We start from the raw sequence: 6,694 nt of genomic DNA on the forward strand, positions 1-6,694 counted from the left end.
AATATCTTATGCAGACTGATTTTTACTAGAAAAACAGGTCAAAACCAGACAAGTCAATATGAATGATTTCCACAAGAGGGAGTCTTCAAAGGAAAATGATCTGAATATTTTGACCCAGTTACAGTCTGGTTTACAGTTCTTTTATCCATTTGGTATTTGCCCCAAATATTATATTAGCACAGATACTAAAACATTTCCTTAACAACTTTTAAAATTATAGAGTAAATTCCTAAAATAATCATATAAAATCTATTCACTATTTTTATATATGTTTCCTTCTTGGTAGAATTAAACAAGGTTACCTTTTTTTTTCTTTTACAAAACGGAGTTCATTACAGCTGCCTTCATAACAGATGCTCCTGTAAGGATGACAGATAATGAAGCCTACAAAGGAGAGATGGTGTAAGTAGCCTGAGTCTTATCTGCTTTTCCTGTAAAAATTCCAAGCTGTCCTCCCCCTTTGTGAGTAAAACTACTTGAGATTAGTGCAGAGAGTGTCCCTGGCTTTCCTGTAAGGTTTACAAATACCACTGCAGAGTTCAAACTTGCTTCAAACCAGTTTACAGAGAGGAACATTGTGCCTCTTCTGTGACTATAACAAGACAAAGGCTTTTCCCTGTAGTAGCCACAGATACAACATTTTCAGGATTACTCAACAACTATCCCAAATACTTAAATCTGAAGACTGGGTTATGGAGACATGCTTTAATCCTGAACAGAATGAAAAATGGGTTTGGAATATAACTGTTGTTTACTCCCAAACATAGTTTATGTAAAACTGTCATAATTTTTCAAAAGAGTTAAAATACAGTATAGATTTGCTTTAAAAGCTGTGGTTTAAGTTGTTTTGTGTGCTTTTATCAAGTATTCTTATAAGGTTTAAAGCACAGAAAAGGTTTTTAGCAAGACATAGAAGATTGGGAAACAAGCATCTCTATTTCTTCTTTTATTCTTGTGTGCGCCTGAGAGCTTGCAGCAGTATTTCAACAACAGTTATTGAGAAAAGGCTGACTTCAGCCTATTCATTCTGAACATCTGGGCAGAACCTAACAACAGTAATTAAATTGCCCACTAAATTGGTAACAATACCAAATGGCTAGAGATGGAGCACTGCATATTGTCCCACCCTTCTCTGGGTTTCTGTTAGGTCAATACAGCCTGCTCTTGAAAATCCTTTCCTGTGTGTCTCTTTCTGAAGTCTCTGACAAGAAAGAACTGCATCCAAATTCTCTGGTCACATGAGCATTGCTCTTGGATTTTTTTAACCACAAACCCAGGAAAATTAAAGGCTCATGGTTAATACAGTTGGTTGAACATTTCAGGATTCTGTTCAAATTAGCCATATACAGTGTTCTGCAGTAGTTGCTTCCTTGTTTTAAAATGTATTCACATAAAATATTTAAAATAATAATGAAATTACATATTAGTGTTTCTGAAGAGCGTGAGCTTTCAGAGCAGGAGAGAACTGCAGTATCTGCTTATTGCTGTTCATAGGAGTAATATTTAATGACCCCTTTGCTTTAAACTGCTTTAAAATATGCTAGGCAACTAATTTATTTCTGCAAAGCTTTTCTGAATGTCCTATTGCTACCAGCACAAACTGTCACCAGTGTATCATTTCAATGCTGCAATCAGTTCAGTAGTTCCTAGTATTTCCTAGTATTTCTGTATGCTGTGTCTGAAAATGTAGTATTACTCTTTTATTTCTAAGTTCCCTGTCTTTGTTATAATTAAGTATATTGGATCTACCTACTATGCTATGATTAATATTTCCACTAATAATAGGGTCTTTTGTTTTATAATTCCAAGGCTTTCTAAGCGCTTTCAAAACAAAACATAATCCTCACAACATTTCTATGAAGAATAAAAGTATTATGATCACCACAGTAAAAGAGAGAAACTGAAAAACAGAGTGATTGTGGGGCCTTAATGTAGGACAGAAATATAACAAAGAAATGGAAATAAGAGACAGGATTTCTGACTTACTCCTGCTCAAAATATGAGTACGATCCCACTGTGGTAGACTGATGTTTTAAACAGATAATCATCACATCTCAGACAATTTTTGCCTTTCTTATTTCGCCTGAATTTCCTGAAGGAAATAGCAAAAACATTAAGAACAATACCACAAAAATCTATAACACAGTTCACACAAGAAGCTTAAAAAACTTCGTGAACAAGATCTGATCGTGCCCCTATGAGGCAAGGAATTTATTCTGGTTCTACAGACCTATAATTTCTTGACTGCTTAGACTGCATATGCATATGCATAAATGTAACAGCAAAGCTCTGCTGAGCATTTTTCTTTCCCCTGCCACCCAGAAGTTTTCACATACTCATCAGCAACTGAAAACACTAAGAGGTGGTAACAACATAAAAAAGGCAGAAATCAACAGTGTGTAAAAACATACAGACTTTGAAATTACAGGGGAAGTAGCTCTTCTATTGTTCTGTTTGCATGGAAAAAAAAAAAAAAAAAAGTAGAGGGTGGAATACTGCCATGGTAGAAAAGCTCAGCAACTTAGAAATAAAAGGAAATGTCAAACAATTAGTCACTGGTTCCTTATTTACAGTCATAACAGCTGCTGTGAAGTCATAACCCAGGTTCTCAATATTGCTATTACTAACATAAGCTTGGTTATCCTACAGGAAACATTACTTTGCACAGTCCACTAGAAAGTTTGTTCTAATAGAAACGATCCATAACGTACAGCTACAAACAATGGTGGCATTTGTAAGAGATGGGTGCAGCAGCCAACAGCATCAAAACCAAACAGATTGTCAGAATTCAAACTATCATTTAACACACACAGTCAATGAAAAAAAGCATCTGAATAAAATGTGTTTGTTCAGATCTGGTTTCCCCCTCTTTCTTCTTTCCCCTCAGCCTCAACCCCAACTTCTTTTTTTCTGGTTTTGTGCATTTTATATAGGCAAGGACAAAAAAGAAGAAGAAGACGCATAGGATATTTCAGGAACTGTTTTGAAATAGTTGTTATTCTGTGAGAATTGATCATTTAACACCAAACTGGTCTGAAATGACTAATTGGTGTTTCCTTGCATTCTGATTTCAAGTTGCTAGGTTCTTCTTTCATATCTTACCACTTCAGCTTGTGGTGTCTGTAGAAATGTCTTTGTGGCCAGTTTTTTTTTAGTTCCTTCTTCTTTAGTTCCTTGGAAAATAGGTAGCCTAAAAATCATATATTTCTGTGCAATTATACAATATCAAGGCTTCACATTGAATTTCATAATAATTCAAGAATATTTGGCCCTGCTAAAGTCAGCTAAATTCTCTATGATAATGTATTTCCACTGAAGACAGTCAATTGAAGTGCAAAATAGAAAAATACACCTTTGCCCTGCAGTCTTTCTTTTGACACTAACTTTTAAGGCTGTCTTTCAGTGATGACTTCAGTTGACTGCATCGGTGTTCAGCATGACTCACTTTAACCTGACTAAGGATAAAGCTGAGCTGTGCTGGCTTTACTTGATTTATTTTGGAGATCACACTTAAACTCTGTCTGCTGTTTCACCCCCCTTTTAGCTTAATCCTCAACACTGCATTCAAACTTCTATGTGTAATTTAGCAAGTAGCTTATATCTTGCCACCAAAAACATCATTTCAGCATACGACTGTTCGCAAAATTGTAGCATCGTCCTTTCAAAGACAGGCAAGTTGTGTGGTTTTTCCTAGTCAGTGTGACAGCCAACCTCCAGACTAAATCTTAAAGAGTGGCGCAAGAAGGTATGAGTCTTGTCTTGCAAAAGTCAAGGTAGGACCTATGTAGAGTTTCCTATGAACAGCAAGTTGAGTATGAACCTTTAGATACCTGTACCTTTATCTACCTTCAGATAAGGCATGACTGTGTAACTGTTATTATCTGTTTTAACTTATGTTGGTGATTTAACCAAATGTGTTCTACTGCTCTGGTTATGCACAATTTTGCTTGATAGTAGAATAAAAATGAGAGGTAGTTTTTAGCTTGTGAAAATGTTCTGGATAATACTCTTATAAAGCAAATGGATAAAGCAATCTTTAGGTGCTGTGATGACTGAGAAAACATACTGACTATTGGCTTTCATGAGTAACACGTCATTGTTACACTTTGCACTTGCAGCAGCAACCGAAGGCATCGTTGACAGAATAGGAAGTGTTTCTGTAAATACCGATACCAGGGTGGCCCTGTCTCAGTACAATACTTCTCTCAGGAATACAAGACATCAGTTCTCTGATGACAAGATTTAGAGAGAGAAAGAAAAACAACAGCCATCTATGGCCTATGTCAGATTTACCACAACTCACTTGTAGCAGCTAGGAAAAATTACACCGAAGTGCAGTAAGTTACAAATTTAAATAATTTCGGTTTGATTTGTTGAAAATATAATAGTAGCCTGCATATATATTACTGGTTCAGTGTTTCATGAAGTTGGCTAATTGCACATTGATTTTAAGGATCATGTTCCTTTCTGGAGCTTCAGTACATGCATGAGAGGGTGAATCTGCCATGTGTGACTTACACCAAAGTATGAGAGTCACTGCATCAGTGTTTCATGTGTGTACAGCTATACCTCATCTGCTTATGATACACTTCAGAAGTTAAACCCCATGTTAAATTTCTTAGGGGCTTAACTGGGTTGTCTAATCAATAATTATAACTTTTGCCCCATCTTTTCCCCCTAACTATCACAATGTGTATACCAGTTCCATACACAGACTATGCCCAGGGGCATTCACCCTTGTGCAGATGCTATTCTGGGGTACATTGGGGTACCTAAAAAACTTATCTTCACATAGCCTAGAGCCAAAGACATCTATGTATAGACATATACATATATATACAGACAGACAGACAGACTATATCTTAGAGAACTGGCGTGAGGAAGTGGGTTTCTGTGAATAGGTTGCAGGAAGGAAGTTGCAGCCGCCTAGTTTATGATGAATAGAGCCAAGAAATAATACATATATGTATCTTCACACACTGAAGCAAAACTATGATAGAAACATAGAGAAAAATGAGTGGGAAGGAACTGTGACAATCAAAGGCTGAGGGGAGGCGAACTGGATGGAGAGACAAGTTGCTTTACCATCCTGCAGCAGTCCCCCCATGGGGACAAAGCGGCTCTGAGCCCGCGTGTGCACCCAGTTGAAACGCCGCAGACCCGGCCTCGCATGGCCGTGCTGGCTTCGCCTTCATGTCTGTGTTGTTCTCTCTCCTGGCCTTTGCGTTTGCAGGGGTGCCCGGGGCGGCGATCGCAGCGCTGCAGCCTCGCCGCGCTGCCCGCACGCAGGGCTGAAGGGCGGCTTTGTTGGCCCAGCTCAATGCGGCCTTGTTCCTGCGGCAGCGGCGGGGAGCGCAGCGCAGGGAGGACGGGACCAGCGTGGCAGCAGCACACGGCTTTACCTGCGGTAAATCCGTGAAGATTTGCCAATCTGCTGATTATCATCTTGTCAGGACTGGCAACCCAGCCCATGCCGCCCTCGCCTCAGGGCCACGTGCAGGGGCTGCCCGTGTCATGTGAAAGAGGGGAACGTAGGAGCGACTTCTGCTAGTCACCCCGTCGGGGAAGGATCAGTCAGAGCTGTGACTCAGGCCCGGAGGGCCCCGAGGAGCCAGGGGCTGAGAGGACGTGAGGCGCCACACGGGACATGGAGGTGAGCAGGGCACACAAAATGGAGGCGAGGGCGGTCCGGGGCCCGGCGGGTGTCCCGGGTGTCCCGGCGCCGCGGGCAGCACCAGGCGGGCGGGGGCAGCCGCACGGGGCCGTTAACGGCCGCGCCGAGGAGCCGTTAACGGTCGCGCGGAGCCGTTACCGGGCGCCGCGCCCCCTGGCGGCCGCCGCTGCACGTGGAGGGGGCGCGGCCCTCCCGCCCCCGCGGGGCCGCCCCGGCCCGGCCCGGCCCGGCCCGGCCCCGCTCGGCGCCGCTCCCGGCCCCGCCACCCTCAGCTGCCTCCCGCCAGCGCCAGGTAGGGCCGCGCGGGGCTCGCGCCGCTTCTCCCGCCCCGCGTCCGCGCCGGGAAGGGGCTTATTGAGGGGGGGTCCGGGAAACGCCGGTGCGCGGGGGCGGCCGCGGGGCCGGGCGGCTCCCCGGGAGGGAGCTCGGCGCTTCGGGGGCGCCCCGGGAGCTCCCCGGGAGCTGTGGGGGACGTTGCTTTGGGCTGGTTGCAGATCCGCCTGGAGCCGGGCAAGGAGAAGCAAAGCGCCTTTGCTTCTAAGTAGGCTTCGCATTCAGACTGGGGCTCTATGTATTTCATGTGGCATATGCGATTACGGCCATTTGATCTGGCTTTGTGACTTTGGGTAACATAATACCATATATTTTGTGGTGTCTCTACATAATAGTTACTGTCCTTCAAGGAGTTTGACTGTGTTTTCTAAATTGTCTCATGAAATTGGAGAGTACATTGTTAGCACGCCCCGAAGAAGAATGTCCTGCTGCACCGGGTAAAAATACCACATAATAATTGGGCGCAGCAAACGCAGATGAGCCTGCGCTCCACTGCGTCCCACCGCTGCTCCAGAGACGCTAACTGTGAGGAAGCTGCGAGGAAGGCAGCGGTGGAGGTGCAGAGCGGAGCAGCCAGCAAGGGTTTGTCTTTCTCTGCTTTGCAGCTGACTTAGGATGTGTGCCGAATCCTGGTAAAAATAGTATGAGTCATTTGTGCAATGGGAACAGCGGGAGGTTTGTTTGTTT

The sequence above is a fragment of the Tinamus guttatus genome, unplaced genomic scaffold (genome assembly GCF_059628265.1).
Source record: "Tinamus guttatus ecotype Peru unplaced genomic scaffold, ASM5962826v1 Tinamus_guttatus_pri_ptg000226l, whole genome shotgun sequence".
Lineage (NCBI taxonomy): Eukaryota > Metazoa > Chordata > Aves > Tinamiformes > Tinamidae > Tinamus > Tinamus guttatus.